Below are 13,206 nucleotides of genomic sequence, written 5' to 3'. Positions count from 1 at the left end.
GAGAACAATGGCCAACAATACGCCCACCAAGTTTGTATCCGTGTATGTATATGTTGAGTGTCTCGAATTACACTCGGTGTTTGCTGCGTATTAATTGACGAAAGTAAAACCGGGTTGGCAACCTTTATAGCGTATGCATGCAGGTGCAAAGTTGATGAACGTGTTTTGAGTTGCTGTGCGCATGTAGCAACGATCTCGCGGTGCTTCGCGTTTGCTCCATTCGCAACTTCGATCGATTTATCAGCAGAATTCCCAAAGAATTATTTCGTAGTTGGATCAGTAGCTGAAAAAAACGAAGATTAAGTGGTTACGCATTGGTAAGTTTGACCGGTGCCGCTTGTCATCACGTTTCGCATAAATGCTGATAACATTTCTCGCTCCTTCAGAGACGCTTTTAAATATCCTGTGACGAGCTTTTCGTTCGTAAGCAAGTGCGAACAATGGCCATCTTTTTAACATTCTCCTCTCGTGGTCAGTGTCGACCCTTGTATAGACGACAAAGAACGAATCCTTTTTGAAACGTTAAACTTGAAATATTGGATTTTGGCTAGGAAATACGGCTGTTCAGGCAACTGTGCACTGGGAATTTTCGTTTAAGTTGCTCAAACCTCTGGTCTGTCTTCCACTGGTCGAATATGATCGATTTCTCGTCTCCTCTCGAGTCAATCTTCACCGGTGGAAATTCGACGACGTTCGAGAGGGAAAACAGAGAGGAAAATTGGTGTGGAAGGGATCTCGAAATAAGGAAGAAAAGTTGGAAAGGGTGAACGACGATCTGGCTATCGGGCTAGTAATATCCTTAAAGTTGGAGAATTTGGCCGGAAGCCGAACGGAACTACGATAGATTTCGTCTGGATTCCAGCGAAGGCGAGCCATTTTACCAAAGTTTTCATTCGTTCTTCCATTCTATCTTTTCGAGGCGGCCATAATTTATCGTTGCCTCTGCTATAATCACCGCTTGAATTATAAACGACTACTACAATAATTCATTCCCGATTGAATTTGGTAATTAAACGAGTTTGTTTGTTACTCGAGCAAATACGACGAGTTTGGAATTATATAACTGAGAGCAATAAAATTTTGCGATACGAGTGAATTATGCGCAAATTCAATGTATTTATACGTGTAATTAATTATTGAGTCTAGCCAACGCCCACTTTGTCACTGTTTTCCCTATTCTTCCAAATTTTCCAAAATTACATATATTAATGACTATATATGCCCTGAAACTTTGCAAAGTAGTAACAGAAAGCTTTTTAGTCATCTAAAGTCTAGACGTATATGAAATTTCTGTCAACATTCAGTGAAACAGACCACGCTCAGACACGCATATAACATCATTTTCTTCGTCACATTTTCCAAATGTCACATACCAATAGCTAAACATAATACGAAACTTTCCAAAGTGGCGAAGGAAACTTTTTAAATCACCCAGAGTCTAGACTTATATGAAATTTCTTTCAACACGCAGTGAAACAAACGACGTTATACCAAATAATCGTAACTTCAACAAAGCACTAAAGGAAACTTTTTAAATCATCGAAAGTCTAAACCTATGCTACTGTTTTTCCAAGATCCAGTGAAACGAATGATAAATTGGCAAATAAACAAGGTAGTAACAGAAGCTTTTTAAATCATCCAAAGTTTAAACAGGCGTAAAATGTTTATCTCGCTATCGCTCAAACCTGCATCTAATTTTCCTCAGTTTTCGTTAAATTTTCCAAGTACGTATACTTACATGTTAATAATTAAACACTTTGGAACCTTGCAAAATAGTAACGCAAGCTCTTAAATTAAAATTTCTTTCAGCATTCACTGGAACAAATGATACTCGGACCTTCTCCAATTTTCCTTATTTTTCCACAAATATTTCACATACCAGGTATGCATAACAAGTAAATTAGCCTTGAAACCTTCCAAAATAGTGACAGAAGCTTTTCGAATCATTTAAATTCTAAAGCTACATAAAATTTCTTTCAATATCCAGTCAAGCAAACTCAAAAGGAAAGACTAATTTTTCCTATTCTTTCCTAATCGTTCAACTACCGCGTGTTTAACATCTAAACAGACCTTAGAATCTTCCTTTAAACCTTAGAAAATAGTAACAGAAACTGGTCAAATCGTCTAAAAGTCTAAAGCTATATCAAATTTCTCTGCCTATTCGCCTTCGTTTCCACATTTCACATGCCAATAACCAACAATCGCTCTAAGATATTAATGGAAACTTTTTAAATCAACTAGATCCTGAGCTTATAGTAGAATTTCTTTCAGCATGCAGTGAAACAAGTGAATCATCAGACGCGTGTCTAACCAGCGCCGACCTCTACTACTGAAACGAGTGTCGGCTCGTTCAGCCTATCCTTTGGACCTCTCGAACGCAATTTCGTGCTCCGTTTGTCTCGGAGACGGGAGTACACACACCGATCCGGGATCGAGTTCGAAAACGTGACCGAGCCGACCGTGTTTGCGGAGGCTGTTTTTTTGACGGACAAGTTCAAAGGAATTACCTCACGGTCTGTGGCGTTCGTTTTTCAGTTACATTTGTCTAGACCAGGTAGAACTCCCTTTGTGTTCCCTATTCAGCTCTAGTTCTACGTTTCTCTTCTTTTTTTGCAGGGAAATTATCCAGTCTATCGTACTTCGACAGGAACACTGTGATTTTTCGTTGCGTTTGAAGCTAGCACGAGACTTAATTTTTTTAATTATTAAGGAGCGTGCGGATGATCGGTATTATAAGAGACCCTCTAGAATCTAGAATATTGAAATATATTGTCATAATATATGAATATTTAAAATATATTGTCAGTATTTTTTAGATACCGAAACTGCAAAGTCTTTGAAGACTTAAGCCATTATGAGAAAAGTATTGTTAAAGATACTGTATATATGTTTTTAAATAATTTACCTTCTAAAAGTAAATACAAATATTATTATGTTATATCACTTTAGAATACTAAAGTAATAATATAATGATTTTGTTTTACTTCCAACGTATCGTATTATATATAAATTATTTCAGAAATATTCAAATATTTTAATACTTTCTCAAATACAATATTTTAATATTTCACTTTTACCGAACCATCACATCTCCAACACCAGAGACACAGAAAACTTTGAAGTCGGAAAGATAATTATTTTCTGAGAGTAGTTCATTCTCCATTCTTTATTTACCTTGCCACATTGTCAAAAGGTCAACGACACTGAGAAAAGTACATACAGGAAGAATAGTTAATGTGTATGGAGTGGTTGCAAGATCATGGAATAGTGCCAATAGTTGAAAAGTCCTATCTATCTTAAAGGAAGATCAAGCTTGATGAACAGTGAGAGAAGAGAAGGAACTGAGATAGGTCTAATAGCCATTCAGACGAACATCGAGACGATTTTGTTGGTGCTTCGGTCTGCATTTCCTGATAACGCCGGTTTCAAGCAATAGCTCATCACTATTGGCCGGATCTGTACTAAAACTGCACTCGATTCGAGTGTAAAATGGAACTACTCGGGTTTATAGCTCGAACAACAACGTCAAAGTTACATTCTACGTTAGATCTTAAACCATCGATATCCAGTGGAATACTTCCAATTATAGTTTCCATTTTCGGAAGTAAAGATATAAATTCTGATATGCTGCATTGAACGTAGAGTCGAGTATCGCAGCGATATCTTATGCAACTGTAAAATATTAAACGAAGTAAAATTTGTCAGAATTTTCTAAGAAATGTTAACCAGGAATTAGGTCACAAATTTTCATGAAATTTCATGTTTTTATTAACTTTACTAGGATTTAACCAACTAAAGAAAATAATACGATACTTCACCGATAACTACTTCACTTATTCTTTGTATTCTTGCATTTCATGTGCATTATCCACATTGTTGCACTTTTACATTTCCCATGCAAGTGCATAAAAATCCGCAATCAAGTTCCAATGCTTAATACACCGAATGAGGAGTCAATCTATGACTAGTTACTGAAATACTACCATAGCTTCACGAAGAATCTTTCTCTCCGGCAATTCATTCTTTGAAAAGGACCAAAGAACGTCGTCGTTAACATTCTATACATTCCTCGCGACACATCCTCCAACGAATCTCCTCTATAACCGTCTCTGCGGTTGTCCGTATGACGAATAGGGGATGATAAGTAGACGGCAAGAAGGGACACAGCAGCGGTGTTATCAGACCAGATTCGTTCCATCTAGAGAGACTAGACGGCTCTATTCTCGGATCTACGGACGTGTGCAGTTCCAGCGAGGTCGTGGCTGCGGAGAAAATCGGAAAACAGAGAGCTCGAGCCGCTCTCGAAGCGACGTTACGCCGCGGCTATAAATAGAAGAGCCTTGTTAGCGGTTACACACGGCGTTAGTTAGGTGCACGTAGCTATATCGTGGACAGACACACGATTTCCTTCCTTCTTTTATAAAGTGGAAAGGAGCAGTCCAGCCGCCGATAACCGATAATCGTTCCACCTAGCCAAACGAACAACCGCGCCCGATGAATAATGAAACGGCGAACGCTGGGGTCTTCGTCGTTTCGCCGCCCGTTAGCTTCCTCACCTTTAACCCCGGTATATTGTACAAGAACGTCTCCGTTTTCCCATTCCGTCCTACTTCCTATCGATTTTTCTCCTATCGGTTATTACACCAACTCTTCCTCCCTCATTTTCTTCGAAACGCATCAACAACAGTAGTATAACCCTATAACTCGAGAGATTCACTCCGGTTACATTACAGCACATACATTATGATACAGAGGCTCGCGACACTATCGAAACTCTTGTGGATACCTTTTACGAATATGTTACGCGTGTTACAGGAAACATTTGGAAATTTCATTGGCATTGTACGGAGTGGATGGTGGATTTCTATGGCTGGCAAAAAGGTGTTTGGACGTACCCTTATATTTCTTTCTAATTATAAGTCGATTATAACTCTTTTCTCTGATATTGTGGCGTTTATTTCTATTGCTCGGCCTCTAAAACTTCCTTTTGTCATCCACTGTAAATAAGCGCAAAATATAGCATTCGTTATAATATTTAATAAATATAGAATAACTTCTTATTTGGGTTGAATCTTGTAGACTGTAGATTCGTAAAAATGCCAAGTCTAACAATAACTTTTAAACAGTGTACTAATTATTCAAGAAGATACTCTCACTTTCTGCAAGTGCTCTGACACTTATGAACGAAGATGCACCACGTTATACGGGCCTCTACTGTAAATTCCCCGATTTCTATCATCGACCCGATCGTTAATAGCGTGTTTAAACATTCAACAGCCCAGTTATACGACGACAGAGAGAACAAAAAATGCCACGTTGGGGATTACGATCCTAGATCATGGATCAGAAGAGAAATGCACCTTTGAGAAAGAGAAAGTAGAGTCTTGTTTAATCTGATCTTTCAAGGGAACGTGATTTTCCGTGTGATTTATGGGTCAGACAAAATTTTGGTTACAGTAGGAATGTTATTTTAGATAAGTTTCCGTCGCAATGATTAGACTGCGATTGTTCAGACTGCGAACACATACTCTCATGAATGCAATTAAAAATACGGAACCTGGGTTAGAATTTATTTTACGCTTGAAATATTATTGTAAACTCTATTTGGATATTTTGACTCATCGCTGCACATTTTGTGAATTCTTGCACATTTAAATTCTCTCTAAACGTTTAAATATCCACAGTTTTATAAAAGTAAGAATCACCGTCGTTGCATTTATTTGCATTTTTCACGCATTTATGAGGAATTTAAAGTTGCAAAAATATGCTAAACTATGTAAACTATCCAAGACATAGTACTCGTTGTAATATACAGCATGTAAAGCGAATCTGTACTTATGTTCCATTTGTTCAATTGCATTCATAAAATATAAAATAGATCCATCTATTCCAGTACTCCTAGAAAGAGTAATCAGCCTGATTATCAAGTTATGGATCGCTGCTTTGCATTTATGGGAAATTTAATGCTATAAAAATGCGTATACCTGCTTCTTCTCGTAATTTTTATAATATTTAACTAGCGAAAGGAGTTTCCACTTATGTTCCATCTCGTCGATTGCATTCATGAAAAATGAAATAAAAAAAAAACAAAAATAAGGCCATCCATTCCAGCACTCCTAGAAAGAGTAATCGGTCTGACTATCAAATTATGAATTGCCATGCATTTATGGGAAATTTGATGCTATAAAAATGCATATACCTGCTTCTTCTTACAACTCTTCTAATGTTTAATGAGTGAAAGGAGTTTCCACTTATGTTCCATTTCCTCAATTGCACTCATGAAAAATGAAATAAAAAAACAAAAATAAGGCCATCTATACCAGCACTGCCGGAAACAGTAATCAGTCTGACTATCAAATTATGAATTGCTATGCATTTATGGGAAATTTAATGCTATAAAAATGCATATATACCTGCTTCTTCTTCTTTTTATAATCCTTATGATATTTAGTGAATGAAACGAGTTTCTATTTATATTGCACTTCTTCAATTGCATTCAATTGAACGATAAATGATTAGAAAATAAAGAATCACTCGGTATAGAAGTAGTCAGGCTGACTCATATCCGTGCAGCGTTTTGCCTCGTCACTCGTGAAGCGTAAATTGGAGGTATCTTCTGCTCGTAGGAACAAGCGCAGAGCAACGATACGCGTTAATGGACGGTGAATTGGAAGCGTGTCGTCGCGAAACAGGACAATCTATATTAATATCTCCTTATTGGTATCCCTTCCTCGTTCCACACGTACGTATGTAGATGTATGCATATATTATTCAAGCATATTTCTTAGATGCCAAGAAATGACCAGCCACGTTTGATAGATTTTATAGAAAAGCGACGTTGGAACGCGAAGTTCCTCACGGTTTGCGCAGCAAAACCGACGCGTTCCGTTTATTTATAAACGTCCTCCTGCTCGGACGGCTTTCAAAATTCCGATCCCATCCGGATATTTTTTCGCACGCTCCGGGGGAATCGATTTTATCGCGACGCAGCTTCGTAACACCGCGATCAACCGTGACGATCCTCCGCAACCAATGCTCTCTCTCTCTCTCTCTCTCTCTCACTCTCTCTGTGTCTATCTACGAAAAAAAAAAAAATTACAGAACCAATGAAAAGAACTGGAAGAGAAAAAAGGAAAAGAACGAACGAATATGAAGAACCTTTGTTCGATCTTGATTCAATTTCCTCTGGCCTCGGCGCGACGAAAGATTAATTATCAGTCATTCGACGAGAAACGATCCACCGTGTGAAAACGATTCGCTGTCGAGGAAAAAGAAAGAGAAAGGAAAAAAATAGGAGAAACGAAGGATCACCAGGATGACCAATTTTCTCGTTGTTTCGATGAAGTTCTTACTTGTCGCGATGGTAACTTCCAATCGATTCCACCGACCAAGATGAAAATCGTCCGACTAACTCGTTCGTCATAGATCCACCTCACGGATGACGGATGAACGAATTCATTGTTCTTGCTGTCGAGCGTCACCAGAGACACGCACTGACGCGGATTCCGGGTCGCGTGGAATCTCGCTGATGAGACGCGTGTTAGCGTGACGTTGGCGTCGTCAAATTCGTTCGCGCGATGTAAACGGGACCGAGTCTTTCTTTTTTCTTCTTCTTTTTTCTTTTCTTTGTTTCCACCGTTATACGAGTCGTACATTTAACAAGATAAAAATAACGAAATAGAGATACTACAGATCATTGGATGCACTTTTCGACGACGCGGCCACTACTCTGAATGTCTCTGATTTGCTTCCACCTCTTAAACGGCTCTTACCATACGATGCGATTGCCTCTTTGGATGCTCGGTTACTACGCTTGTTTATTTTCGTCGAATCGCGGGAATCGTTTGAATGCGAGCGGATGCGAACTTAATCCAGGTCAGGAATGCGTCGATGGTTGAAAATCCGTCGATAGAGCGTAATATCGGGAAAAGTCGGATTAATTCCGTCGCAGTTCTCGAACGCCGATCCCTTTAAACGGATCCGTGCGTTTACACGCTAGATCGTTTTCACTTGGAATTTCAATTTCTTTCTCTTATGATAGATGCGGTTTAAAATGATACGATCGCCTAGCAGCTGTTTCGTGAAATTTATCACCGTCGACGGTGGCCGTTATTGGAGAAAATCCGAGCATTCTTCGTGGCGTTCGTCCTCGAGATATTTCAATCGAGACCAACCTCATCGAGATTTCATTTGCCCGTCGCGGTTTAAAGAATGCGCAGGGCGAAAGTATCGCTGCTGCGAATTCTTTCGTCGCTTAATGTACACCTTAATTTACGTGTAGATCCGGTTGCTCGATCTGACGACAGAAAGTTCTCCAAAATATCTCTTAATATCCTGCAGGAATTTAAGTTTCTTCAAACGTTCTTCCTGCGTTCCAGTTTCTTAATATCCTTGTGGTTGGAAATAGTTGATCCTGTTTCTAGGCAACTTCCTTTCACGGCTTCTGTTTTAACGCTAAGTTGTACTTCAACAATTAGTTATCCACTAATTAAACGATAAACGTATTTACCTTGGGTGAGAGCTGGCTTTAAATTTCACATTGTAACGCAGGAACGCGAGAGAATATGTGTTTCAATAATAAATAATTAATAAGAGGATATTTTCCTCGCAATCTAAATTGGGATTGAGTCTTGAAAGAGTTAAGAGGCCTTAACTCCTCTCTCTCTCTCTCTCTCTTCATTCGCATTTGATCGTTTCCACATGTTGTCCATGTCGTCATACTCCGTCTCACTGATATAACATCTCAAGCAGACAGTGAAATCGATCAGATATATGAAACATAAAAGCGTGTCCTGGCTATTTTCAAAACTGCAACTCGTTTTCTTTCTTGCTTTGCAGTTCCATGCGATCAATCAGCGCTGATTAGTCGAATCGAACTGGGCGGCAGCAACCTCTTTTCGAATCGACGCCTATTAATATTGTAGCCGCACCCAATTCTCGCGGCAACGCATCCTCTTCTCTTTCGTATCTCAAGAAGACTCGACCACTGTTCAAGCAACGCTTCGTTTCACCCGTGTTCCGTGACCTTTCGCCGACTCACAGTCTTAAATAACGACCGTCTTTCCTTCCACCTTTGACTTCTTTGCACGGCCACTCGTTCCTCTCTGCAAATCCTTGGCTTTGCGTGCACTCAAACGAGTGGAACAGGTGCACTCGTCGATTCGTCGAATGTTTCTCTTTGACTGGAATAAGAATTACGATGAAAAGACGCGTCGGAGCGTTGGCTGGTTGTTCCTCGAAGCAGAAGGGTTGCTTTAAGTTCCTCCTTAACCCATTGACGTACTTCGACGAGCCCCGTTATTCGATAGCCTCGTGAAACCCCATCGACTATTCACGCGGAGAGGTGAGCACGCTTTCAGGACACGCGACGAACAGACAACGTTTCGCGTCTCCCGACGAATGACGAACGATTTTCGAGGGGTCGAGAGAGCCAGAGCGCTGGATATTAACGAGAAAGCTTTCGTTTCGAGCAGAAACGACCAAGGGGAAAGGGGCAGAACGGCGAGAAGAAAGAGAACGACCAAGACGAAGACCTTTTTTTTCAAACGACCCGTTTTCGCGTGTTTGAAACGCGAAATAAAAGAGAGAAAAAAGGGGGAACGGGTGTTTCTTGCGCAGATAAAGGACACGATCGGCGAAGAGGAAGCCTCTCTCGCTTCGAGCAGTCCTTTCTCTCCCTCGTCTAAAAAGGCCTTACGGATGAAGCACGAACGACCATCACGATCACAAGGACGCGGAGTCTCGTGAAAGAGGAAACGAAGGCGCGAACGAGACCAGCACGCGTTCAAGCCTTCTACGGAGCGGCGACGATCTCGAAAACTGTAGGGGTCGGTTAGAGCCCTCAGGTAAATAGCTGCTAACAACTTTTCTTTTGCTTTTTTTCTTTCTTGCGCTGCGAGGGAAAGCCGTGACGGCTTTATTAACGCAACCGTGGTGGCTTCCCAGCGTTTACCACGACCATACGTCCCGTATTCGTCCCTCTTGCAAGAGAACTCGCTGTTCGTCATCATCGTCGTTGGTAGTACATCCTCGTCGACGCGAATACTCCAGTCTCCAGGCACGTACTCGAACGCCAACGATCTTTAGATTTGAAACGGAAAATCTGCCGTGAGAGAGGAATGAAACGGGAGCAGAATGAACTGGCAACGATCGAGCAATGGTATCCTGGCTCAGTTTGGGGGCAACGATGACCTCGAGCGTGTCTAAGGGGGTGGGTTGGAGCGGTGGTGCGAGCAACGAATCGCTGCCTCGACGTCGAAGCCAGCCGACGCTAGCCACAGAAAGATAGATCGCTGGGATCTGTGGTAGGTCGCATCGATCGTCGAATCCTGGCCTCTACGATGAACACAACCCAATATGAATAACTAGATGCTATCGATAAACACAGTGAAATACGAATACCGACAAACGACGCGGAATTGCTAATAGGATTTCGACGAGTAATGAATTTTTCGTGGAAACCAAACGCACCCCTTTAAGCAGAGAACAGATAGCCATCAGGCTTAACCCAGCTCTGTGTCTTACTACTTACCCCAGTGTCGTGTCCTCCATGCCAACAATCGGGAAGCAATCGATCCCTGGTTCCCGCTCTACTTCATCCTCCCGGATCGGCCCGTTTCAGATCGTATCTCTCCCTGTTCTTCTTCTTCTTCTTCTTCCTCGTGGCACGTTCTCTCGGCCTGGGCCAGCGGCGTACCGTCACACACGCGTTCTCTGCCCGTCAGCTTACATCTTGACGGTCCGTGCCAACTGTGTTCCGCAGGAGACACGCTCTCTCGGCCCTCTGCAGCGACACACGACGACCCACGTCCTACTCATGCTCGCACTCCATCCACCGCGCACACGCTCCTCGCTCTGCCCTTACCTACTGCCTACTTCCAGCCAGGGATGCAGTCTCGCCAGCTTCGGGCCACCGGCACAATCTTTCTTCGCACTTTGACCGCCAAGTTTGAAATTTTACCTGAAAACAGCGTCCCAGTTATACGCTGAAGTAACTACTGAAGGCTACAACTTAGTCTATTTTTCTTTTACTTTGTAAATCCAGGGTACGTCGATTTTTTCCATCACCACTCTGAGATTTGAAACTTGAAAGTTGCACCTGATCGTTGAGACGAGGTTTCTCTTAGTGGGTAAATCTGCTTTCTGTAACTTTTATTTGGCGGATATAGGGTGCTTTGATTCTTCCGACGACAATTTTGAACATTTACTTGAAAGCATCGCTTCGCTGAATCGAAATTAAATTCGCTCTCGCCTTTTAGTTTGCAAGTATAGCGCTCCTTTATCAAAACTTTGCAGCTTTTGTTAGAATATTATCTTCGTAGATATAGGAAAGCAAAGAAAAGTGCATCGAATGTTACAATTTCTTAAAAGCTTCTTCTTATGAATTCCTCTTAATACGCTCCCTCTTAAATTACGAATATTTATGTCATTTTCTTGCAATGAACATACACGCACGTAAATACCACGTATAAATAATAATCATCTACTCGGATAATAATAATTGAAACGTTTATAAAAAGTCGTGTTGGTCAATTTCACTTCTCAGATACTCGTTTGATACTGCTAATTATTCTACCGTTATAAGAACGAAGCTGGTCGTCGTCATCTTTCGCAGCTTCCCCAAATTTCTTCGTTGCTCGTGCAAAAATTCCTGGTGAAAAATTGCAAAATGCTTTCGTCGGCTCGCTGGCGTATAAAAAACTAAAAACAAGAAACGTGGAAAGATAGAATCGAACGGCAAATAAAATAAAATAGAAAGCGAATAAAAGGAATACGAACGATGAGTAAAGGGTGGAAAATCGAGAGAGAGACAGGGCGCCAGAATCGATGCAGTCCTCTCTGTGGATTTAGTGCATAGTAGGGGCGCACGCTCCCCCAGGGTAGGATTAGTCACGATCCCACTCGGTCGTAAAGTTTCAAAGGTAAAAGGAAAAAAGGTGGAACCTCGTAACGAGCTGTCACCTCGTGCCGTTCTATTATTCCGGTTCGGATCATGTACCATGTAACTGAAGAGAATTTCTCGGCGACGTTAATTGTCGAGTCGTAGATAGGCATCGTAGGTAGGTAGAATCGATCGTGACGAAAGGCTCGATCTGAAATTGATAGAAAACGAGAAAGAACCCTAGGGAAATGAAATCTTGGGGCACGATTGTACTTTTCTCTTTTTCTCGGTAAAAATTGATGAATTTATTCGTCGATTTGGCGGAATAAAGGGAACATCAGACGATTTAATTGAATACAGGAAAATAAAAGAATGTTAGATATGAATAGAAATTTAATACGTAAAATTGTACCTAACGCGCGTATCGTTTCTTCCCGTTACATTTGAAAGCTGGGTAAACATTTAACACTGTGTTCACCATTTTCTACGTTATTACCTTGTTAATTGAGAGAAACGAAGATAGCGTACAAAGCTTCGTTTACTAACGACATGCAGTTATCGTACAAAATTGTTTAATGGGCCCCGTGGCTATGTTTGCGATTAACGAGCTTACAGGGTACTCGAGTTTATGTATCCACCTCTGTATCACCGCTATCGGATAGAACTACGCTCCCCAGAAAACAGGGCTGGCGCTACTCGCTGGCGTTACCCCTGGAAAATGTCCATCAACTTGTATCAGAATCGATATTTTAACGTTAGAATTATTTCTTCTTTACTTATATGTAATTTAACGTCTATTTGCCTTTTACTGAATTAGAAGAGATAGCTTGGAATTTCAGAATTTGACACTGACTTCTTTGCTTCGATGATAAAGTTACCCATGCGTCGTCCAATTAACATGGCGTCGCCCTTTAGGGCCGTCGCGGCGCCAAGCGTCTCTCGCGATCGATGCGCTCGCAGTCCTTGCATGCTCTCGTCAAAATAGTGTACCCTATGCAACCAATAACGTATCAAATAACAAACTTTTCACTCGTAACAACAAAGATTTAACGCCAATATCTCATACCTCACTAGTCACTTTCCTTCGATCGCGAAACATAATTTGCTTTAATCCTGAGGCACGCTCCTCGCAGAATGAACTTTTTCACCAAGACAACGACTTGATCTGTGCGCTTAACCGTTGCCAGTGGCACGTGCGTGTAACCATTTTATCCTTCGATAATGGTTCTAAGAATCTAGCTAAAGCTAATATAAGTTGAACTTCTAACGTTAATGATCCATGATTCGTGATCGATGATCGGCATCGAGCAGGGAAACACGGGGCG

General features: G+C 41.1%; 1 protein-coding gene across 5 annotated transcripts in view; it reads right to left on the bottom strand.

Moving 5' to 3' along the window:
• The window catches only part of LOC117231255, a 34,358-nt gene extending 23,492 nt beyond the window's left edge, over nt 1-10,866 (bottom strand). For 3 of the 5 annotated variants that reach the window (XM_033489525.1, XM_033489527.1, XM_033489528.1), the window contains exon 1: nt 10,532-10,865. The gene's annotated coding sequence lies outside the window, so the exon portion shown is untranslated. Of the gene's footprint in view, nt 1-7,352; nt 7,373-10,531 lie in introns of those variants that run through there. The other 2 variants (XM_033489529.1, XM_033489526.1) reach the window with 2 other exon arrangements.
• Nucleotides 10,867-13,206: the final 2,340 nt, after the last annotated feature.

This window comes from Bombus vosnesenskii, unplaced genomic scaffold (genome assembly GCF_011952255.1).
Source record: "Bombus vosnesenskii isolate JDL3184/JDL3185 unplaced genomic scaffold, Bvos_JDL3184-5_v1.1 scf7180000013272, whole genome shotgun sequence".
Taxonomy (NCBI): Eukaryota; Metazoa; Arthropoda; class Insecta; order Hymenoptera; family Apidae; genus Bombus; species Bombus vosnesenskii.
Note: the sequence above shows the minus strand (reverse complement) of the source record. Positions and strands in the feature narration are given on the sequence as shown.